Source organism: Chiloscyllium plagiosum, unplaced genomic scaffold (genome assembly GCF_037043375.1).
Source record: "Chiloscyllium plagiosum isolate Xiang-an unplaced genomic scaffold, Cpla_swu_hap1 HiC_scaffold_35, whole genome shotgun sequence".
Taxonomy (NCBI): Eukaryota; Metazoa; Chordata; class Chondrichthyes; order Orectolobiformes; family Hemiscylliidae; genus Chiloscyllium; species Chiloscyllium plagiosum.
This window is the reverse complement of record NW_028270173.1, coordinates 63703312-63728827: the sequence shown is the minus strand read 5'-3', so window position 1 is coordinate 63728827 and position 25516 is coordinate 63703312. Positions and strand designations below refer to the sequence as shown.

Here is a 25516-nt window from a genome sequence, read left to right as displayed (position 1 = left end):
GAAATCTGTTTGGGATTTGATAAAAAAAGACACTCCAAAATGAACTAGATTAGCTATCAGGAATTAACTAACTAATAATTAAATTAATTAAATAGAGATGGCTGGGCAGGTGATGTGCTGTAGCTGTATGATGTGGGAGCTGGCTGATCCCATTGCGAACTGCAGTGTCCATGTCTGCAGCAGGTGATGTGGAATCTGAGCTTCAAACACTGCAACACATCCGGGAGGGGGAGAGTTACCTGGACACTTTATTTTAGTAGACACTCACACCTAGTAGATTGAGTATCACAAATTCAGTCAGTGGCCAGGGACAGCGAGGTGTGATTGCAAGTGACACAGTAAAGGGATCCAGGTAGAGGAGCCTCAGCTCTTGACCTTGACCAATAGGTATGAGGTACTTGCTCCCTGCGTGATGAGGAACAGAGCTGCAGGGAGGATGCGCCAGCTTACTGTGCCTCAGGAGATCATTCAAAACGAGGGAGAGAAAAGACAAATGGTAGTTGTGGGTTTTTTTTAATTAGGGGGAGAGATAGTATCCTTTGTAAGCAGGATCAAGATGGTATGTTGCCTGCCTGGTGCCAGGGTGCAGGACATGTGTGACTGGCTTGAAAGGATATTGGAGCAGGAGGGGGAGGATCCAGTTGTGGTCAATGTCAGGACGAACAACATAGGCATGACTGGGAAAGAGGACTTGTTCAGGGATTATCAGGAGCTGGGAACCAAATTAAACAGGTCCTTTAGGGATAGAATCTCTGGAATACTACCAGAGCCATGTGAAAATTGGCTTAGGAAAATTAGGGAAGTAAACATGTGGATAAAGGAGTGGTGTGGGAAAGAGGGGTTCCATTTCATGGGGCATTCACATCAGTTTTGGAACTTGAGGGATCTATACTAATGGGATAGTGTCCAGCTGAACCGATCTGGAACCAGTGTTCTAGCAAAAAGAATAAATAGGGTGGTCACTAGAGATTGATGAGAAGGGAAGGGGAAAACAATGTAAAGTATGATGGTAAATAGAAAGGAAAGCAGCAGGTTAGCATGTGTGCTGCAGGGTTTGATTATACTGCAGACTATTAAAAAAGTTCATAAAGGCACTTTACCTGAATGCTCGTAGCATTTGAAACAAGGTTGATGAGTTAACGGCACAAATCATTGAGAATGAATATAATTTACTAGTCATTACGGAGACATGGTTGCAGAATGGTCATGACTGGGAGTTAAACATCCAGGGGTATCAGACTATTCGGAAGGACAGACAGGAGGGTGAGGGAGATGGTGCAGCTCTGATATTTAAGGATGACATCAGGGTGGTGATGAGAGATGACATAGGATCTATGGAGAATAAGGTTGAATCCATTTGGTTGGAAATTAGAAATTCGAAGAAAGAAAAGTCACTGATAGGTGTAATCTATAGGGCACCAAATAGTAACATCACATTTGAGCGGGCAATAAACAAAGAAATAATTAATGTGTGTAAAACTGGTATGATAATTATCATGGGGGATTTTAATCTATATGTTAATTGGCCGAACCAGGTCCATCAGGGTAGCCTTGAGGAGGAGTTCATTGTATGTATCTGCGATAGTTTTCTTGAACAGTATGTAATGGAACCGACGAGGAAGCAAGCTATCCTAGATCTGGTCCTGTGTACTGAGACAGGAATAATTAATGACCACATAGTCAGGGATCCTCTTGGAAGGAATGATCACAGTTTGGTTGAACTTACAATACAGATGGAATGTGCAAAAATAAAATCCAATCTCAGGGTCCTGTGATTTAACAAAGGAGACTACAATAGGATGAGGAAGGAGTTGGCTAAAGTAGACTGGAAGCAAAGACTTTATGGTGGGACAGTTGACGAACAGTGGATGACTTCCACAGCCACTTTTCAAAATGCTCAGCAAAAGCATACACCAGTGAAAAGGAAGGACAGTAGAAAAAGGGGTAATCTGCCATGAACATCAAAGGAATTAAGGGACGCTATCAAACTGAAAGAGAAGGCACATAAAATGGCAAAGACCAGCAGGAAATTAGAAGATTAAAGCCACAAAAATATCTATCAAGAAAAGTGAGCTAAATTATGAGAGAAGACTATAACTCAGAATATAAAGACAGGTAGCAAAAGCTTCTATACATATGTAAAATGAAAAGGAGTGGCTAGGGTAAACATTGGTCCTTTACAGGATGAGAAGGAGGATTTAGTAACAGGATATGAGGAAATGGCTGAGACATTGAACAGGTATTTTGTGTCGGTCTTCACAGTGGAGGACACGAATAACATGCCAGATACTGACAAGGAGACAAAGGCAAGTGAGGACCTGGAACCAATCATTATCATGAAAGAGGTAGTGTTGGGCAAGCTGATAGAGCTAAATGTGGACAAGTCTCCCAGCTCTGAAGGAATGCATCCCAAGGTACTAAATGAAATGGCGGGGGAAATAGCAAATGCACTTGTGGAAATTTTCCAAAAATCACTGAACTCTGGGGCAGTTCCAGCAGATTGGAAAACAGCAAATGTGACGGCACTATTTAAAAAATGAAGTAGACAAAAGATGGGGAATTATAGGTTGGTTAGCTTAACTTATGGTGGGGAAAATGCTTGAATCTATTATCAAGGAAAGAACAGCAAGTCATCTAGATAGAAATTGTCCCATTGGGCAAAAGCAGCATGGGTTCATGAAAGGCAAGTCATGCTTAACTAATCTGGAATTCACTTGAGACATTATGAACACGGTGGACAATGGGGAATCAGTAGATGTGGTAGATCTCAATTACCAAAAAACATTCAACAAAGTGCTGCACAAAAGGCTGCTGCATAAGACAAAGATGCATGGCATTATGGGACATGTATTAGCATGGGTAGAGAATTGGTTAACTAATAGGAAGCAAAAAGTGGGAATAAATGACTGCTTTTCTGGTTGGCAATTGGTGACTAGTGGTGTGCCTCAGGAATCAGTGGTGTGACTGAAATTATTCACAATTTACATAGATAATTTGGAGTTGGGATCATATGTAACATGTCAAAGTTTGCAGATGACATTAAGATGAGTGGTAGAGCACAGTGTGCAGAGGACTGTGAAACTTTGCAGTGGGATGTAGATACTTTAAATGAGTGGGCAAAAATCTGGCAGATAGAATACAATATTAATAAATGCAAAGTCATCCATTTTGGTAGGAATAACAGCAAAAAGGACTATTATTTGAATGGTAAAAATTGCTGTGCAGAGGGACCTGGGTGTTCTTGTACATGAATCACAGAAGGTTGGTCTGCAGGTGCACAGGTAATTAAAAAGGGAAATGGAGTTTTGTCCTTCATTGCTAAAGGGATTGAGTTCAAAAGCAGGGAGATTATGCTGCAGCTATATAGGATGCTGGTGAGGCCACACCTGGAGTACTGTGTGCAGTTTTAGTCTCTGTACTGGAGAAATGATATACTTGCACTAGAAGGGTGCAGAGCAGGGTCACTAGGTTGATTCTGGAGTGGAGAGGGTTGGCTTCCGAGCACAGATTGAGTAGAGTGGGATTAAATTCTTTGGAATTTAGAAGAATGAGGGGGGGAACCTTATTAAAAACATGTAAAATTATGGTGGGAATAGATAAGATAGAGGTAGAGTGAATGTGTCCAATGGTGGGTGAAACTAGGACAAGAGGGCATAGCCTGAAAATTAGGGGGAGCAGTTTTAGGACTGAATTGAGAAGGAAATTCTTCACCCAAAGGGTTGTGAATTTCTGGAAATCCCTGCCCAGTGAAGTAGTTGAGGCTTCCTCAGTAAATGTTTTTAAAGCTATGATAGATATTTGTTTGAACAGTAAAGGAACTAAGGGTTATGGAGAGAGGGCAGGTAGGTGGAGCTGAGGCCATGAAAAGATCAGCCATGATCATATTGAATGGAAGAGTGGCCTGAAAGGGCCAGATGGCCTGTTCCTGCCCAAAGTTCTTATGAACAGAATTTCAAAGCCTCACGACTCAACTGAGAGAAAACAATTTGCTGTCAATTCTGTCTAAAATGCGAGAGCAATTAATTTTAAACTGTGTCCCCTAGTTTTACTCTGTCTCACAAGTGGAAACATTCTTTCAGCGCTCAGTCTGTCCAGTTCACTTACATGTCTCAATAATGTTACATCTTATTCTTGTAAACTCTAAATGGATATAGGCCAATTCGGACCAGTGCTTCCCCATAGAACAACCTTCCTATCCCAGATATCAGTAAAGCAAACCTTTTCTGAACAGCCACCAATACATTTAAGTCCTTCTTTAAATAAGAGGAAAACTGTTACACAGTTACCTGAGGAACAGCTTTTTCACACAGAGGGTTGTTCGTATGTGGAATGAAATGCCAGAGGAAGTAGCAGATGCAATTACAATAATTAAAAGACATTTGGACAGGTACATGAATAGAAATGGTTTAGGAGGTTATGGGCCAAATGCAGGCAAGTGGGATTAGTTTAGTTTGGGTAACTTGTTAAGCATGGCTCTATTCCTGATGAAGGGCTTTTGCCCGAAACATCGATTTTCCTGCTCCTTGGATGCTGTCTGAACTACTGTGCTTTTCCAGCACCACTCTAATCTGGAATCTGGTTTCCAGCATCTGCAGTCCTTGTTTTTTTACCAAGCATGGACTGAAGGATCTGTTTCTGTGCTGTATGACTCTATGACATTCCAGATGCTTTTGGAAACGCACAGCTGGTCAGGCAGCATCCAAGGAGCAGGAGAGTCAATGTTTTGAATCAGTAGATGTGCTAGATCTAGATTACCAAAAGGAATTCGACAAAGTGTTGCACAAAAGACTGCTGCATAAGATAAAGATGCCATGGCATTATGGCTCTTCACCAGGAATGGGGTTGTGGCCCAAGGGAGCTTAGAGATCAGTGGTTGGGGTGGGGCTGGGGGGAAGGTAGCTGGGAATACGATAGGTAGATGAAGGTGGGTGAGTGATGGTCATAGGTCTGAGAGGAGGGTGGAGCGGATAGGTGGGAAGGAAGATTGAGTTTCTCAGCGACTCCCTTGTTAGGTCCATGCTCCCCACCAACCCACCCTCTATTCCTAGCACCTTCCCCTGAAACTGCAAGAAGTGCAAAACCTGCGCCCATACCTTCCTCCTCACCTCTGTCCAAGGCCCCAAAGGAGCCTTCCGCATCTGACAGATTTACCTGTACTTCCACACATGTCATCTACTGTGTCCGTTGCACCAGATGTGGTCTCCTCTGGCATTGGGGAGACAGGCTGCTGACATGCGGAACATGTCAGAGAACATCTCTGGGGACACACACATTAAACAACCCCACTGCCTTGTGGCCGAACACTTCAACTCCCCCTCCCACTCTGCCAAGGACATGCAGGTCCTGAGCCTCCTCCATTACCAAATCCATGCCTGGAGGAAGAACACCTCATCTTCCACCTTGGGACTCTCCAACCACACGGGATCAACACCGATTTCACCAGTTTCCTCATTTCCTCTCCCCCCACCTTATTCCGGATCTAACTCTCCAACCCAAATGGACGGTCTACATTTGAACCAGACTGGAACCAATGTCCTTGGGGGAGTTTTTGCTACTGCTGTTGGGGAGATTTTAAACTAATATGGCACGGTCTGGGAACCAGAAGAGAAAACAAGTAGGCAGTGAGGTGGAGACTGTAAAAATTATGAAGATAGCATTAATAAAGGGAAGAGTAGGCAGAGAGCAGTCAAGTCCAAAAAAACTGGTGGCCTGAAATGCATCTACTTTAATGCAAGAAGTATAGTGTGTAAGGCAGATGAACTTAGGGCTTGGATTGGTGCGTGGGAGTATGACATTATTGCAATCACAGAGACTTGGTTGAAGGAAGGGCATGATGATTGGCAACTAAATGTTTCAGGATAGAGACGCTTCAGACAGGACATGGAGGTAAGTAAAAGGGGGATGGAGTTGCATTGCTCGTCAGGGACTTAAAGTAATCTAATCTACCCAAGATCTCCATAGTGTGCTCCTTTAGCACAGCCGTGATATCGTCCCTGACCAGCAGTGCAACTCCATCCCCCTTTTACTTCCCTCCCAGTCCTGTCTGAAGCGTCTCTATCCTGGAACATTTAGTTACCAATCATACTCCCACACACCAATCTAAGCCCTATGTTCATATGCCTTACACACTATACTCCTTGCATTAAAGTAGATGCACTTCAGGCCACCAGTTTTTTTTGGGCTCACCTGCTCTCTGCCTACTCTTCCCTTTATTAATGCTATCTTCATAATTCTTACAGTGAGACATTATGGGTGGAGCTGAGAAATAAGAAGGGTGTAGTTACGTTGTTGGGGCTGTATTACAGGCCTCCCAACAGTGAGTGTGAGGTAGAAGAACAAATAGGTAAACAGATTATGGAAAGATGTAGAGGCAATAGGGTAGTGGTGGTAGGAGATTTTAATTTTCCCAACATTGACTGGGATACACTTAGCGTCAGAGGTCTGAATGGGGCAGAATTTGTAAGAAGCGTTCAGGAGGGCTTCCTAGAGCAGTATGTCAATAGTCCAACAAGGGAAGGGGCCATATTAGACCTGGTACTGGGGAATGAGCCAGGACAGGTGGTAGAAGTTGCAGTGGGGGATTTCTTTGGGAACAATGACCACAATTCTGTAAGTTTTAGAATACTCAAAGATAAAGAAGAGAGTGGTCCTAAAAGGGAAGAGTACTAAACTGGTCCAAGGCCAATTATATCAAAATTAGGCAGGAGCACAGAAATGTGGATTGGACCCAGCTATTTGAAGGGAAGTCAACATTTGAGATGTGGGAGGCTTTCAAAGATAGGTTAAAGATAGTGCAGGGATGTCCTGTTGGAAGTAAAGGATAGGAAGGGCAAGATTCGTGAACCGTGGATGATAGGAGAAATTGTACGACTAGCCAAGAGGAAAAGGGAAGCACACATAAGGTCTAGGCAGCTAAGAACAGAACAGGCCCTGCAGGAATATCGGAAGAGTAGGACAAGTCTTAAACAAGGAATCAAGCAGGCTAAAAAGGGTCATGAAATAGCTTTAGCGAGCAGAATTAATGAGAATCCCAAAGCATTTTATTCTTATATAAGAAGCAAGTGGGTAACTAGAGAAAGGATTGGTCCACGAAAGGATAATGAAGGAAGGCTGTGTGTCGAACCTGAGCGAATGGATGAGATTCTGAATGATTACTTTGCATCAGTGTTCACTGAGGAGAGGGACATGATGAATATTGAAATTAGAGATAGAAGTTTGATTAATCTGGATCACGTTGACATAAGTAGGGAAGATGTGTTGGGTAGGCCAGAGGTTATTAAGGTGGACAAATCCCCAGGACTGGATGGGATCTATCCCAGGTTGCTGAGGGAGGCGAGAGAGGAAATAGCTGGGGCCCTGAAGATATCTTTGTGGCATCCTTAATATAGGTGAGTTGCCAGAGGACTGGAGGGTTGCTCATGTTGTCCCCTTGTACAAGAAGGGTAATAGGGATATTCCGGTAACTACACACCAGTGAGCCTGACGTCAGTGGTGGGAAAGTTGCTGCAGAAGGTACTGAGGGATAGGATCTATTTATATTTAGAAAAGACTGGGCTTATCAGTGATAGGCAACATGGTTTTGTGAGGGGGAGATTGTGTCTTACCAACTTAATAGAGTTCTTTGAGGAAGTGACCAAGTTGAGAGATGAAGGAAGGGCTGTTGATGTCATATACATGGACTTTAGTAAGGTGTTTGGTAAGGTTCCCCATGGTAGACTAATGGAGAAAGTGAAGTCACATGGTATGCAGGATGTTCTAGCTAGGTGGATAAAGAACTGGTTGAGCAACAGGAGACAGAGAGTAGTAGTTGAAAGGAGTTTCTCGAAATGAAGAAAGGTGACCAGTGGTGTTCCACAGGAGTCAGTGCTGGGGCCACTGTTGTTTGTAATATACATAAATAATCTGGAGGAGGGCACTGTTGGTATGATCAGCAAGTTTGCAGATAACACAAAGATTAGTGGAGTAGCAGAAAGCATAAGGGACTGTCAGAGAATATAGGAGGATATAGACAGACTGGAGAGTTGGGCGGAAAAGTGGCAGATGGTTTTCAATCCAGACAAACGTGAGGTGATGCATTTAGGCAAGACTAATTCCAGAGTGAATTATACAATGTACGGAAGAGCCTTTGGAAAAGTTGATGGCCAGAGAGAGATCTGGGAGTGCAGGTCCATTGTACCCTGAAGGTTGCTGAACAGGTGGATAGAGTGGTAAAGAAGGCAAATAGTATAAAAGCAAATTACTGCGGATGCTGGATCTGAAACCAAAGAGAAAATGCTGGAAAATCTCAGCAGGTCTGGCAGCATTTGTAGGGAGAGAAAAGAGCTGACGTTTCGAGTCTAACTGACCCTTTGTCAAAGCTTTGGCTGAACACTTTAACTCCCCCTCCCACTCCACCAAGGACATGCAGATTCTTGGCCTCCTCCATCGCCAGACCATGGCAACACGACGCCTGGAGGAAGAGCGCCTCATCTTCCGCCTAGGAACCCTTCAACTACAAGGGATGAATGCAGATTTCTCCAGTTTTCTCATTTCCCCTCCCCCCACCTTTTCTCAGTCCCAACCCTCAGACTCAGCACCGCCTTCTTAACCTGCAATCTGCTTCCCGACCTCTCCGCCCCCAACCCCTCTCCGGCCTATCACCCTCACCTTAACCTCCTTCCATCTATCATATTCCCAATGCCCCTCCTCCCTACCTTTTACCTTAGCCTGCTTGGCACACCCTCCTCATTCCTGAAGAAGAGCTTATGCCCAAAACGTCGATTCTCCTGTTCCTTTGATGCTGCATGACCTGCTGCGCTTTTCCAGCAACACATTTTTAAGCTCTGATCTCCAGCATCTGCAGTCCTCACTTTCTCCTAGGGAAAAGACCTTGTCCATTTACCCTATCCATGCCCCTCTTGATTTTATAAACCTCTATAAGGTCACCCCTCACCCTCAGACACTCCAGGGGAAACAGCCCTAGCCTATTCAACCTCTTCCTATAGCTCAAATCCTCCAACCCTGGCAACATACTTGGAAATCTTTTCCAAACCCTTCAAGTTTCACAACATCCTTCCGCTAGGAAAGAGACCAGAATTGCACGCAATATTCCAACAGTTGCCTCAGCAGTATCCTCTACAGCCACAACACAACCTCCCAACGTCTGTCCTCAATACTCTGTCCAATAAAGGAAAGCATACAAAATGCCTTCTTCACTATCCTATCTATCTGCGACTCTACTTTCAAGGAGCTATGAACCTACACTCCAAGGTCCCTTTGTTCAGAAACACACACTAGGATCTTACCATTAAATGTATAAGTCCTGCTAAGATTTGCTTTCCCAAAATCCAGCACCTCTCATTTATCTAAATTAAACTCCATATGCCACTCCTCAGCCCATTGACCCATCTGATCAAGATCCCATTGTAATCCGAGGTAACCTTCTTCGCTGTCCACTGCATGTCCAATTTTGGTGTCATCTGCAAACTTCCTAACTATACTTCTTATGCTCATATCCAAATCATTTCTATAAATAATGAAAAGTAGTGGACCCAATCCTTGTGGCATTCCACTGGTCACAAGCCTCCAGTCTGAAAAACAACCCTTCACCACCTCCCTCTGTCTTCTCTGTCATTGAGCCAGTTTTGTCTCCAAATGGCTTGTTCTCCCTGTATTCCATGATATTTAAACTTTTCAGTCTCTCTTCATATAAATATTATACTGCCTTCCTATTGTTTATGCTAAAGTCTTGGTTTTCCACATTATGCTCTATCTGCCAAATTTCTCCCACCCACTTAAAATATCTACAACTCTTTGCAGGCTCCCTCTGTTTTTTTCAGAACTTACTCTCCTACTTATCTTTCAGTCATTAGCACATTTGGTAATTGTAGTTTCCTGCAAGTCATTGATATAGATGATGAATAGGCTCCAGCACCGACCCCTATGCACTCCATTTCTACGTCTTGCCAAGCTGAAAATAACCCATTCATGTGCACCTCATACTTTCCATTAACTAACAAATCCTCCAGCCATACCAATACATGGTAACTTCTGATGGTAACCTTTTCAAATGCCATCTCCAGGATTTTTTAATCAGAATATTTAAAATTTTGACCAAATTACATTTGCATATTTTGAGATCCCAACGAAAGTTGCTCTGTGTACCTGACCTTAATTTTACAAACAAAATAATTTCCACAAAAAGACGCACAATCCTCTAACTTACCTGCAGAGAAAGGCATGAAGGCATCTCTCTTCATAAACTTCCCTTCAGCATCTAAGAAGTGAGCTGGGTTAAACTCCCTTGGTTTTTCCCATTGAGTTTCATCGTACAACACTGAGGTCAGTACAGGAATCACACGTTCCCTGCAAAATAACTCTGACTTTGTGCATGTTCCTGACCTCCATGGACAGGAATTTGAGGGGTAGGTAGAGGGAGAAGAATCAGGACAGCATTATGCCTGATTTCACTTCTTTCTTGTGGATATTTCAGGATTATAATTCGCCCAAAAACATTCTTAAATGCAGTGGATCATGCTCCTACTATTACAAACACAAAAATGATTTACCAGAAGCTGCTTGATATTTCAATCAGTTTTTCTTCAAATTTTGTCACTTGATATTTTGAAGGTACTTTTATGGGATGTTACAATATTCCAAAGGCCACCAATTGAAATTTAAAATTAACAGTTAGGTTAAAGTATCCCTTTGGAATGAAATATCCCCTAAATTGTGTGTCCTCAGTGGTTGAATGAGGAATGTTCAAGGGGATCATGTTGGCAAATCTTTGGATTTCATGGATCACTACCTCAGTGTAGGGCATGAGTTTCCGGTCCTCGATTCTTGGGGATTGCCCAGCTCCTATCACTTGATCAATTTCCTCCTGAACTTTCTCCGAAAGAGAAAGGATTTGGAAGAGCAAAATGATGTAGTGAAGGTATGAGGGACAAATGTGTAACAAGAGCAGTCTGAGCAGGTTGACAAGCAATGCTTTTTACTTAATGATTGGACAGTCACAGCAATAGCTAGTTATCTGCTATCCTGATTTGAGAAAGAAAAGAAAATGGAATGAAAGAAACCCTACACTGTGCAAGTCGGCCGTTTGGCCCATCAAGTCCCCACTAACTCTCTGAAGAGCATCCCACCCAGACACACTCCATCCCCAACACCCTGCATGTCCCATGACTATTCCTGAAGAAGGGCTTATGCCCGAAACGTCGATTCTCCTGTTCCTTAGATGCTGCCTGACCTGCTGTGCTTTTCCAGCAACACATTTTCAGCCATGACTAACCCACCTAACCTACACATCCCTGGGCACTATGAGCAATTTCAACATGGTCAATCCACATAATCAGCACATCTTTGAACAATAGGAGGAAACTAGAGCACCTGGACAAAGCCTCACAGCGCCAAAGACCCAGGTTCAATTCCTCCCTTGGGCAACTATCTGTGTGGAGTTTGCACATTTTCCCCGTGTCTGCATGGGTTTTCTCCGGGTGCTCCGGTTTCCTCCCACAATCCAAATATGTGCAGGTCAGGTGAACTGGCCAAGCTAAATTGCCCGTAGTGTTATGTGCATTAGTCAGGGGTGAATGTAGGGGAATTGGTCTGGTTAGGTTGCTCTTCGGCAGGTTGGTGTGTACTTGTTGGGCCGAAGGATCTGTTTCCACACTGTAGGTAATCTAATCTAATCTAAATACATGGGGAGAACATGCAAATTCCACACAGACAGATAGTCACCCAAGGCTGGATTTGAACCCTGGCCCCTGGCACTATAAGGAAGCAGTGCTAACCATTGACCACTGTGCCACTTATCATGGGAATCTTTGTATAGTGTAATGGAACAAGGGAAGATTTCTTCAGCGTTCCAATTGTTTGAGGTGCATTACTATTTTGCTTCTGTCTTTTAATTCTTTGTTATTACTTCATGCTAACCAACAAGATCACAAGCTTCCCCAGAGATAACTAATACAAACTGAATTATTCTCAAAACATATTCATGTCATTTCGACTGGGACAACACATCTATCCTGGGACAGGCTAAGCAAAGACATGCCAGAGAATTCCTAGAGGCCTGGCACTCCAACCACAATGCCATAAACAAACGCATAGATCTAGATGCCATGTATCAACCCCTCAGAAAACGAACAGGAAATAACATCACCACAAACGCCTGGAACCCCATCCAGGAGAAAGCTATACATAGAAAGCAGGAGACAACAGCTTCGCTTCACTTGGAGGTCGCCACTGATGATGTTACCTAGCCAGGTAATGAAATGTCTGGATATCAAACCTACAGCTCAGCGAGCAAACTTACACCCTAAACGTCAACCTGAGCTACAAACCTTCACAAACCTTGCATATTCATGTCTGTATAGGGAATGGAGATTTGCAGGGTTCTGGAATTTAAGAGCCTCCACATAGTAGCATTGCTGGCAATTAAAAAGGAACATTGCAAAGCTAGCACTGTACACACAAGGTACACCTTAAAGTCAGCTGTAGTGTTCTTCAAATTTGTATTACTGGTTACAAAATTTCCTCTGTTGATAAAATTACTTGAGCCCTTTTATGAAACAAAAACAATATGTTTCAGACTTAGATTTATAAAATATATTGGCATCGATATTGCATTACTACAAGTATCATCTCTGCCTGTCTTGCATGGTTGATGTGTTAACATAGGCTCAACTCGAGCTCAGAAATGCTCCACCTGCTTGCTTGCTAAGGACTAGCTCTTTCTGGAACAAACCATTCAATGTGATATTCATCAGTATGTTCCATTCAATGCTGATCATAAGGGTGTGTTCACAGAAAGGACCAGGGGTCATTGAGAGCCATATTGTGGCTCTTGTATCATATTCTAAACCAGATTCTTACAGCGTCAGCCACAGGAGCTTTTATTCATTGTGAAGATATGATTAATCACCAGATACAAAAATGCAAGATAATTTTCCAATACTCTGCACTATGCTGATAAGATGAAATCTCTCTCAGAGGGCACGTATAAAGGACTGATAAGGTAATGTTTTTGACAGCAACACCAAACAAATAGAAGCAAAGTTTTGATTGCTTACTTTGGATTTCTGGATATTTCGTCATCAGGAAGAGTCCTCAGCAGATGGTGGTGGAGGTGGTTTCTGAGCCAGCACCAAACAGGTCAGTGATTGTAAACATAATGTCCCATTTCTTCATTTTCAAATCTTGGCTTCCTGATTCCTTCGAAACAAAACAGAGAAGAATGTACCACACTTTTCAAGAAAACAAACCTCCACCGCAGGACCAATCTGTGTGACAGTCAGTCATACCCCTCTCACCCCTTTGCCAGTACAGCTTGAGTTTCAGTCACAATTTACAAAGTGTGGCATATAATCTTACCTGACCTTTCAGAGCAGTGCCCGAAAGTGAGCCGCATTGTCAAAGATGCTGTCTGTCAGATGAGAAATTCAAGTGATCTGCCTTCTCAGGGTGGTCACAGGACAAGAGTTGAGGAATTAGACAGGAGCTCTTTGTTGTGTCCGATCCAAATAGATGATCAATTTTATTATTGGAAATAATGTCTGTAGGTCTTGTGCTGAGTACACGTTTACTTCCTCATTTCCCTGCATTAGAATAGTCACAGCACTGAAAATTAATGCTGGGGTCATAAAAACTGTGATATTGATGACCCAGCCAGGGGTATCCCAGGAATATTTCACTTTTTGTAAATTCACTGTATGTCAGGAATGTCACAAATTATAAGGGGGATGGTAACAGACTTCAGGAGGTTATCATCAAAAGGGTGTCGCTGGAAAAGCACAGCAGGTCAGGCAGCAAAAGAGGAGCAGGAGAGTTGACATTTTGGGCATAAGCTCTTCATCAGGAATATTGGAGGGTGGGGGAAGGGGGCTGAGAGAGAAATTGGAGGCTGGGGGTGGGGTAGGGGAAAAGGTAGTTGGGAAGGCGTTAGGAGGATGCAAGTTGGGGGTAATTGTGATAGGTCAGTCGGGAGGGTGGAGCGGATACGTGGGAAAGAAGATGGACATGTGGGACAGGTGAAGAGGGCAGTACCGAGTTGGAGGGTTGGATCTGGAATGAGGTGGGGGGAGTTTGGAAACTACTGAAGTCAACACTGATGCCATGTGGTTAAAGGGTTCCGACGTGGTAGATGAGATGTTCTTCTTCCAGTCGGCAGATCGCTTGGATTTGGCGGTGGAGGAGGCCCAGAACTTGCGTGTCCTTGGTGGACTGGGAGCAGGGCATTAAAGTGGTCGGCCACAGGGCGGTGGGGTTGTTAGGTGTATGTGTCCCAGAGATGTTCCCGAAACTTTCCGTGAGTTGGTGTTCTGTCTCCCCGATGCAGAGGAGATCACACAGAGAGCAATGGACACAGTAGATGAGGTGGGTGGGTGTGCAAGAAAATCTCAGCCGGATGTCAGAAGATCCTTTGGGGCCATGTAGGTGATGGGGGAGGTGTGAGCGTAGGCTTTGCATCTTTTTCAGCAGCAAGGGAAGGTGTGGAGACTGGGTTGGTTGGGGGTTTGAACCGAATGAGGGACTGATGGAGGGAATGGTCTCTGCGAAACGCAGATAGGGATGGGGAGGAAATATATATCTGGTGTTGATGCCTGACTGTAGGTGGCAGATACAGTGGAGGATAATGTGCTGTATCCGGATATTAGTGGGGTGGAAGGTGAGGAGCAGGAGGTACTATCCTTGTTGTATTTGGAGGGATATGGTTCAAGGGCGGAGGTGTGAGAAGTGAAGGAGATGTGCCAGAGGGCATTAGGGACAAACTGGTAAAATGGACAGGCACATTAAATGTAATGCAGAGAATTGTAAAGTGTTACATTCTGCTGGAAAAATTGAGAAGGGTCACTAATGAAGTCAGTTGTTTTGTTGTGCAGATGGAGAAAGAACAGACTGGACATAATTTAGTGTTTGTGACAGCAGCCCGACCACCAGCTAGAAAACCAACAGGAATTCCTTATCCTTTTTCTTCAGGAATTCCAAAGTGACTTAAAGGCAATCCTAGGCAGCGTTCGGCCTCCTGTCAAATGAGACTTGCAGACAGACTCTGATCTCCAGCATCTGCAGTCCTCACTTGCTCCATTGCAGGTATTACAGTCAGGCCTTGACCAGGAACTGTCATTGGATGCTCATGAGAGGTAAATAAGGAAGGATGAGGGGCACACAATGGAGCTTATTGGCAAGCAGTGGAAGGCGGGGCTCACTAAAACAAGTATGAGGGACATGGCGTTTTCCATTGGCAAACATCATGATTTTCCATGGCAGAGTTTGTCAATAGGCCATACAATATTTGAGTATGAGGACTCCTCCTCCTCCCACATCCCTCCTTAATGGTCCGGCTGCCTCAGGGCCCCAACTGTCTTGGAGGCACAAAGGCCACTCTGTTCTCATCCTGCCCTGACATTTGTCAGGAGGAGCCAAGAAGGTGATGGAATCTCAAGCCCACACCCTCCAGCATGAACAAGGGTCACCTCTAAGAGTAGGGTGGGGGAAGGAGCATTAAATTGCATTTACCAGGCAGGGTCAGGATTAGTGGGAAGTGAACATGACAAGTTGAAAAGGCCTTAAATATATGTGGGATCTTTGGATTTATCAATAATTCAAACCTGGATAGATTTCACTGGCAACCTGATAGAAGTATATCAATTTATGAGAGGCTTGGATAGGGTGGATAGTCATCATCTCTTTCCCAATGTCAAATACTAGCAGGCATAGGTTTAAGGTGAAGGGGAAGGTTTAAAGGAGTGTGTGAGGCAAGGTTTTTTTTTAACACAGAGAGTAGTGGGTGCCGGGAGCATGCAGCCAAAGGAGGTGGTAGAAGCAGACACAATATCAATGCTTAAGAGGCATTTAGGAGAAAGTGAGGGCTGCAGATGCTGGAGAGTCAGATTTGAAAAGTATGGTGTCAGAAAAGAACACAGATGATCAGGCAGCATCTCAAGACCAGGAGAGTTGACATTTTGGGCATAAGCTCATCATCAAGAGGTATTTAGACAGATATGTGATCAGGCAGGGAATAGAGAGATATGGACAATGCCCATGTCTATGGGATTAGTTTAAAGGAGCATCATGATTGACACTGACATGGTGAGGCTGAAGGGCCTTATTCCTTTGCTGTACAGTTCAAGCTCAAAACTTACAGAAAAATAAGAGTAGTCAAGTCTCAATGAGAGCATTGTTTCCATTATAGGAAGAATGACAAGGCTTTGAGAGAGTGCACAGTTGATTACTCAGATGGTAGCAGGGATGTAAGAAGTTGCTAAAGGTGGTTGGTTCTCCTTAGAGCAGAGAAACTTAAGGGATAATTCAACTGAGGTGTTCAAAATCTTGATGGTTTCACTCTCGTCAACAGGAAAATTGACTGTAGTATGTAGTAGTCTGTCAGTAATGGACTCAGCTTTATGGGATTGCCAAAGTGTCATAGGTGGAGTCAATTTATTCTTGCATGGCCAAATTTGTGATCTTCTAAGGAGATTAAATAATGTTCAAAACAGAGTTCAATGCATACTCAATGAGAAACAAATGGGCTATGGGTTAGGCTATGGGTTACCTGCACATCCACCAATATCATTTATTGTATCCATTGCACCCGATGCGGTCTCCTCTACATTGGGGAGACTGGACACCTCCTAGCAGAGCGCTTTAGGGAACATCTCTGGGACACCCGCAGCAATCACCCACACCGCCCTGTGGCCCAACATTTCAACTCCTCCTCCCACTCAGCCGAGGACATGGAGGTCCTGGGCCTCCTTCACCGCCGCTCCCTCACCACCCGACGCCTGGAGGAAGAACGCCTCATCTTCCACCTCAGAACACTTCAACCCCAGGGCATCAATGTGGACTTCACCAGTTTCCTCATCTCCCCTTCTCCCACCTCACCACAGTTCCAAACTCCCAGCTCCCCATGACCTGTCCTATCTGCCTATCTTCTTTTCCACCTATCCACTCCACCTTCCTCTCTGACCTATCATCTTCATCCCACCCCCATCCACCCATTGTACTCTTTGCTACCTGCCCCCACCCGCCTCCCTGACCTATTACCTTCATCCCCACCCCCACTCACCTATTGTACTCTATGCTACTTTCTCCCCACCCCCACCCTCCTCTCATTTATCTCTCTACCCTTCAGGCACTCTGCCTGTATTCCTGATTAGATTAGATTACTTACAGTGTGGAAACAGGCCCTTCGGCCCAACAAGTCCACACCGACACACCAAAGCGCAACCCACCCAGACCCATTCCCCTACATTTACCCCTTCCACTAACACTACGGGCAATTTAGCATGGCCAATTCACCTAACCTGCACATTTTTGGACTGTGGGAGGAAACCGGAGCACCCGGAGGAAACCCACGCAGACACAGGGAGAACATGTAAACTCCACACAGTCAGTCGCCTGAGGCGGGAATTGAACCCGGGTCTCTGGCGCTGTGAGGTAGCAGTGCTAACCACTGTGCATCCGTGCCGCCCATGATGAAGGGCTTTTGCCTGAAATGTTGATTTTCCTGCTCCTCGGATGTTGCCTGAACTGCTGTGCTTTTCCAGCACCACTCTACTCCGGAATATGGGTTAGGAGCTGGGCATTGGGACCTGTCTGACAGCACTACCAAAGAACTAGCAGTCATAGGATGCGCTGAACAATCTCTTTCTAATCTGTATTGTTTTATGGGTCTCTCAGGGAAAGTTTCTCCCCTTTCCAAGTTCACCAATCAACTTTAACACATCCTGGTAGCATACCAGTTCTATAGAGTTTGGTCTGAATTAATTTAAATCTTATATGATAAAATCCTAGATGCAATGAGAGAAGCATTGTAGGTCCAAAGCATTAAACGTGATACCTGGAGTGTAATGTGAAAACCATTTTGAAGAAAAATAATACATTACCTAAGTAAAGACATCTCAGTGATTATATAATGACAAAACTTTTGATGTTGCAATATGGTTGCTCTCTCATTAGAGAGATGTATGTGAGTTTAACCTGTGGGTCACCTTGACTTGGACAAAGAGCAAGGTGGAGAAGATGGGTCCTTGAGATACTCATGAATGATCAATATTGTACGCTAAATTCAAACAGAGATTTCATTACACATTTTCAACATATTTACTAATTATCACACTGAGAGCATACTAGTGAGAAAAAAATGGTCAGTTACAATGAATGGCTTGAGCTGCAAATTGGTGTTCCTTTTCATCAACCATGAGGGCTATCTGATATAATAACAGAACAGACTGATAGAAATACCACTTTTTTCCTCACAAGGAGCCCTAGCATCTACCTTCACTGCTTGAAGGGTGAGTCACTGTACCTGTTGGTATCTCATGGCTAATGCCTCATTCAGAGTCTGGATGCTGCTGTCACAACAGGTAGCTTCAGCCGCTTTGAAGAACTCACTGAAGATGCTGTGCATCTTCTCTCGATATTCGATCACTTTCCTGTAACTTGGAATCAGAAATCCAAGGGACGGGTAAGAATTGTACAGCGAAATAGGAGGGGAAAAGGAAACAAGTTCAGGCTGTCAATACATTTATTATGGAATGTTTGTGCTTAAGGCAAGTGAAAAGAAAATTGCAGAACCATCAGAGTGGCTGCACATAAGGCCCTCCTTCCACTCTGCCTACTGAGGGGCACTAGTAATGTTTGGCCAGAGTGCAATAGTAAATGGCTGGTTTATCCAATAGCACCTGCTTTACACTCAAACTAAACATGAGGTAGATATGAAATGGTAACAAAAATGAAGCATTTAAGAGGGAATTGAATGATTATTTGGATCAAAATAGTGTACAAACAAATGGGGAAAAAGCAGAATATTGGCATTAATTTAGGCATGGAAATAGCTGATGCAGCTTAATCTGGACAAATGTAAAGGAATCCATTTCGAAAGTCTATTTTTGTTTAGCAGCAGGAATAGCGGGAGCGACGACCAGGAAGCTGACAGGAAGGTAAATCGCTGACTTAAAACCTTACCTCGTGAATTGGCAGAGCGCACGCTGAGTAGGAGCAGACACGGGACTGCTGAGTAAGTGAAGTAATAGATTTGGGCAGTTGCGTTAACCGAAACACTAGTTAGGTTGTGTTTCCCATCCATCCTCCTCCTCTAACCAAACAAAAGGTTCTGTGCACTGGATTGCAAAGGTAACTAGTTTTTTGTTATTCTTTATTTTTCAGTAGTCTCTTTGGGAATTTAGAATAGTGGCAATGGAGGTTAGGGCAGTTGAATTTTCCTCCTGCAGAATATGGGACTAACAGTCACCACGAGTGTCCCTACTGACTTCACCTGCGGGAAGTGAACCCAACTCCAGCTCCATCTCCTCAAAAACTACATTAGGGAACTGGAGCTGGATGAAATTAGGATCATTGGGAAGGTGAAGGGCATTATTGAGCGGAGTTACAGGGAGATTGTCAGACCTCATGTACAAGAAAAAGACAGATGGGTTTCAGTCAGGGGACGGAAAGGGAACTGTCAGAAAGCGCAGGGAGCCCCTATGGCCGTTTCCCTCAATAACAAGTATGCCGTTTTGAATACTGCTGTGGGAGACAACTTACCAGGGGTAAGCCATGGGGTACAGGTCTCTGGCACAGTGTCTGTCCCTGTTGCTCAGAAGCGAAGGGGGAAAAGGAGCACAGCATTAGTCATTGGGGACTCCATAGTTAGATGGACAGATAGGAGATTCTGTGGGAACGAGAGAGATTAACGTTTGGTATGTTGCCTCCCAGGTACAAGGGTTCGTGGTGTCTCAGATTGTGTCTTCGGGATCCTTGAGGGGAGGGAGAGCAGCCCCAAGTTGTGGTCCACATAGGCACGAATGACACTGGTAGGAAAAGGGATGGGGATTTCAGGCAGAAATTCAGGGAGCAAGGGTGGAAGCTTAGAGTTAGGACTGTTATCTCTGGTTTGTTACCCGTACCACGTGCTAGCAAGGCGAGGAATAGGGAGAGAGAGGAGTTGAACACGTGGCTACAGGGATGGTGCAGGAGGGAGAGTTTTGGATATCTAGATAATTGGGATTCATTCTGGGTTAGGCGAGACCTCGACAAACAGGATGGTCTACACCTGAACCAGAGGGATACAATTATCTTGGGGGGGAAATTTGCTAATGCTGTTCAGGAGGGTTTAAACTCACTCAGCAGGGGAATGGGAACCTATATGGTAGTTCCAGTGTCCAGAAGGTTGAGAGCAGTGAGGTCAGAAATATGGTTTTAAGGTCGCAAGAGTGCACCGGCAAACAGGAAGGTGATTTAAAATGCGTGTACTTCATTGTCAGGAGCATCCGGAATAAGGTGGGTGAACTTGCAGCATGGGTTGGTACCTGGGACTTCGATGTTGTGGCCATTTTGGAGACATGATAGAACAGAGACAGGAATGATTGTTTCAGGTTCCGGGATTTAGAGGTTTCAGTAAGAACAGGGAACATCGATGGTAAAAGTGCGGGGTGGTGGGGCATTGTTAGTCAAGGATAGTATTATGGGAGCAGAAAGGATGCTTGGTGACTCATCTACTGAGGTAGTATGGGCTGAGGAAAGGAGAAGTCACCCTGTTTCTATAGGCCTCCGAATAGTTCCAGAGATGTAGAGGAAAGGATAGCAAAAGTGATTCTGGATAGGAGCAAGAGTAACAGGGTAGTTGTTATGGGGGACTTTAACTTTCCAAATATTGACTGGAAATACAATAGTTCAAGTACTTTAGATGGGTCAGTTTTTGTCCAATGTGTGCAGGAGGGTTTCCTGACAGAGTATATAGCTGAAAATGTGTTGCTGGAAAAGCGCAGCAGGTCAGGCAGCATCCAGGGAACAGGAGAATCGACGTTTCGGGCATAAGCCCTTTTCCTGAAGAAGGGCTTATGCCCGAAACGTCGATTCTCCTGTTCCCTGGATGCTGCCTGACCTGCTGCGCTTTTCCAGCAACACATTTTCAGCTCTGATCTCCAGCATCTGCAGACCTCACTTTCTCCTGACAGATTATATAGCCCACAAGGGGTGAGGCCACACTGGATTTGGTACTAGGTAATGAACCCAGCCAGGTGTTAGATTTGGAGGTAGGTGAGCACTTTGGTGAAAGTGACCACAATTCGGTTATAATTACTTTTGCGATGGAAAGGGATAGGTATATACCGCAGAGCAAGACTTATAGCTTGGGAAAAGGCAATTATGATGCAATTAGGCAAGATTTAGGATGCATAGGATGGGGAAGGAAGCTGCAGGGATTGGGCACAATTAAAATGTGGAGCTTATTCAAGGAACAGCTATTGCATGTCCTTGATAAGTATATAACTGTCAGGCAGGGAGGAAGTGGTCGAGCGAGGGAATCGTAGTTTACTAACGAAGTTGAATTTCTTCTCAAGAGGAAGAAGAAGGCTTGTGTCAGGACAAGATGTGAAGGCTCAATAAGGGCGTTTGAGAGTTACAAGTTAGACAGGAAAGACTGAAAGAGAGAGCTAAGAAGAGCCAGAAGGGGACGAGAGGTTGTTGGCAGATAGAATCAAGGAAAACCCTGAAGTTTTCTATCGGCATAACAAGAATAAAAGAATGACGAGAGTAAGATTAAGGCCAATCAAGGACAGTAGTGAGAAGTTGTGCGTGGAGACCAAGGAGATAGGAGAAGCGCTAAATGAATATTTTTCATCAGTACTCAAAGTGGAAACAGACAATGTTGTTGAGGAGACTACTGAGATACAGGCTACTAGACTAGGTGGGATTGAGGTTCACAAGGAGGAAGTATTAGCAATTCTGGGAAGTGTGAAAATAGATAAGTCCCCAGGGTTGGATGGGATTTATCTTAGGATTCTCTGGGAAGCTTGGGAGGAGATTGCAGAGCCTTTGGCTTTGATCTTTTTGTCGTCATTGTCTACAGAATAGTGCCTGAAGACTTGAGAGGTAGCAAATATTGTCCCCTTGTTCAAGAAGGGGAGTAGAGACAACTCTGGTAATTATAGACCAGTGAGCCTTACTTCAGTTGTGGGTAAAGTGTTGGAAAAGATTATAAGAGATAGGTTTTATAATCACCTAGAAAGGATTAAGTTGATTCGGGATAGTCAACATGGTTTTGTGAAGGGGAGGTCATGCCTCACAAAACTTATTGAGTTCTTTCAGAACGTGACCAAACAAGTGGATGAGGGTAAAGCGGTTGAAGTGATGAATATGGGTTTCAATGAATCGTTGATAAGGTTCCCCACAGTAGGCTATTGCAGAAAATACGGAGGCATGGGATTGAGGGTGATTTAGTGGTTTGGATCAGAAATTGACTTGCTTAAAGAAGACAGAGGGTGGTAGTTGATGGGAACTGTTCATCCTGGAGTTCAGTTACTAGTGGTGTACTGAAAGGATCTATTTTGGGGCCACTGCTGTTTGTCATTTTTATAAATGACTGAGATGAGGGTGTAGAAGGATGGTTTAGAAAATTTGCGGATGACAGTAAGGTTGGTGGAGTTGTGTATAGTGCCGAAGTATGTTGCAGGTTACAGAGGGATATATAAAAGCTGCAGAGCTGGGCTGAGAGATTGCAAATGGAGTTGAATGTGGAAAAGTGTAACGATTCACTTTGGAAGGAGCAATAGGAATAAAGACTATTGGGCTAATGGTAAGATTCTTGTGAGTGCAGATGAGCAGAGAGATTTCAGTGTCCATGTACATAAATCCCTGAAAGTTGCCACCCAGATTGATAGGGTTGTTAAGAAGATATACGGTGTGTTAGCTTTTATTGGTAAAGGGATTGAGTTTCAGAGCCATGAGGTCATGTTGCAGCTGTACAAAACTCTGGTGCAGCTGCACTGGGAGTATTGCGTACAGTTCTGGTCACCGCATTAGATTAGATTACTTACAGTGTGAAAACAGGCCCTTCGGCCCAACAAGTCCACACCAACCTGCCGAAGCGCAACCCACCCATACCCCTACACTTACCCCTTCACCTAACACTACGGGCAATTTAGCATGGCTAATTCACCTGACCTGCACATCTTTGGACTGTGGGAGGAAACCGGAGCACCCGGAGGAAACCCAAGCAGACACGGGGAGAATGTGCAAACTCCACACAGTTAGTCGCCTGAGGCAGGAATTGAACCCGGGTCTCTGGCGCTGTGAGGCAGCAGTGCTAACCACTGTGCCACCGTGCCCCCCACATTACAGGAAGGATGTGGAGCTTTGGAAAGGGTTCAGAGGAGATTTACTAGGATGTTGCCCAGTATGAGGAAAGGCTGAGGGACTTGAGGCCGTTTTCGTTAGAGAGAAGAAGATTGGGAGGTGATTTAATTGAGACATATAAGACGATCAGAGGGTTAGACAGGTTGGATAGCGAGAGCCTTTTTCTTGGATGGTGATGGATAGCACTAGGGGACATAACTTTAAACTGAGGGGTGATAGATATAGGACAGATGTCAGAGGTAGTTTCTTTACTCAGAGAATAGTAGGTGCATAGAACGCACTGCTGCAACAATAGTAGACTCGCCAACTTTAAGGGCATTTAAATGGTCATTGGATAAACAAATGGATGAAAATGAAATACTGTCGGTTAGATGGGCTTCAGATTGGTTCCACAGGTTGGCGCATTATCAAAGGCCGAAGGGCCTGTACTGTGCTGTAATATTCTATGTTCTAATGCAGAGGGAAAGTATACAGTAAATGGCAGAATTCTTAGTAACATCAACATACAGAACAGTCTAGGAGTACAGGTGCACACTTCCCTGGAAGTGGCAACACAATTGGATACGGTAGTCCAGAAGACATATGACATGCTCCCCTTCATCAGTTGGGGAACAGAGTATAAAAATTGGCAATTCATGTCGCAAATATATAACACTTCAGGCTTGGAAGGTATTAGCAATGAAGAAAGATTGGGCAAACTTTGTTTGTTTTCACTTGAATGTTGAAGTATGAGACAACCTGACAGCAGTTTACAAAATTATGAGAGGCATGGATGGAATGGATTTTTCCAAGGTAGAAATGTCAATTACTAGTGGACATAAGTTAAGGTAAAAGAGGGTAATTTTAAAGGAGATGTAAGATGCAAATCTTTTACGCAGAGGGTCATAAGGACCTGGAATGCACTATTAGAGGAGCTGGTAGTGGTCGAGGCAGATTCACGAGTAATGTTTAAGAGGCATCTTGACAGATTATGATTTGAAGAACTGGTGCAGGCATGTTGAGCTGAATGGCCTCTATCTGTACTGTAACAATTCTGTCATTCTGTGACACACAAACCCACTACATTATTAATGAGGAGATATGTTAAAATGGAACAAAATGATCTCCCGAATTATGGGATGTGTTTCAGAGTCCAGTTCTATTCTTTCTATGAATTCAGTGAGGAGAATGTGAACTGAGCTGCCATAGGAATTCACCATGGGGGACAGTCATAGAGTCATACAGCACAGAAATGGACCTTTTGCTCCAACTTATCCATGCCAACCAGATTTTCTTTAGACCCATTAGAATTTAGCATTTAACCCATATCTCTCTAAATACTTCCTATTCATGCATCCATCCAGATGTCTTTTAAGTGTTGCAATTGTATTAATCTTTACCACTTCCTCTGGAAGCTTTTCCTTACACGCACCACCTTCTGTGTGAAAAAGGTGCCTCTCAGATCCCTTTTAAATCTTTTCCCTTTCACTTTAAACCTATGCCATTTGGGTTTAGACTTCCCCATCTAGGAACAGGACCTTGATTATTCACCATATCCATGCCCCTCATGATTTTCCAAATCTCTGTAAAGTCACCCCTAAGCCTTAGATGCTCCAGGGAAAAAAAATCCTAGCTCCACATAAAAGGATCGTGTTGAAAGTTGTGATTGTGTCCTTTCCCTCTCTGGCTCAGTGAGACTATCACCAGGGACACACTTAAGAACAAACTGTGGCAAAATGATCTTCAACAGCAGCAGTTGGCAGTGAATCGAACCTGTTGGACCATCACAAATCTAAACAATTTTCTATGCCAAGGGATGGGTACTTGATTCTTTGCTGTGGGCACCACTCTTTGAGAAGGATGTAAAGTTATTAGAAAGAGTACGGAAAAGTTTCAAGACAGTGATTCCAGGGATGAGGAACTTCACATTCAGACAGTGTGTGCAGAAGTTGGGACTGTTCCCTTGGAGAAGAGGTTGAGGGGAGATGTGAGAGGTCTGGACAGAGTAGGCAGGGAGAAACTGTTTCTATTGGTGAATGGATGGATGAAACACCAGAGAGCTCAGATGTAAGGGAATTGATGATGAATCAATGGTGACCTGAGGAGAAACCTCTCTAGATTGCGAGTGGTGAGGATCTGGAATAACTGCCAGAGAAACTGGTAGAGGCAGATTCACAGGACATTCAAGAGGGAATTGGATGATCATTGAAAAAAATAAAGCATTTTGCTCAAGGGAGAAGATGGGGGTTGGGGGGGGGGGGGGGTGGCACAAGATGAATTGCTTGTTTGCAAGGCTAACACACAGCTGAGTGGCTTCCCTCTTTGCTATGACCATTCTTAGATTCTATCAAATTCTTGATTCAAAAAGATATCAGCAACATCAAAACAATAGTTATAATTTCAGCATTATCCCTACTTG

The 25516-nt window shown here is 44.0% G+C and overlaps 1 long non-coding RNA gene across 3 annotated transcripts in view; it reads right to left on the bottom strand.

Annotated features, from left to right (window-relative positions):
• The window catches only part of LOC122541207 (uncharacterized), a 54118-nt gene that overhangs the window by 3692 nt on the left and 24910 nt on the right, over positions 1-25516 (bottom strand). For 2 of the 3 annotated variants that reach the window (XR_015753127.1, XR_015753128.1), the window contains 3 exons: positions 18290-18422; positions 13354-13577; positions 13053-13194 (listed from right to left, as the gene is read on the bottom strand). This is a non-coding gene — a long non-coding RNA (uncharacterized LOC122541207). The remainder of the gene's footprint in view (positions 1-13052; positions 13195-13353; positions 13578-18289; positions 18423-25516) is intronic. The other variant, XR_015753129.1, reaches the window with a different exon arrangement.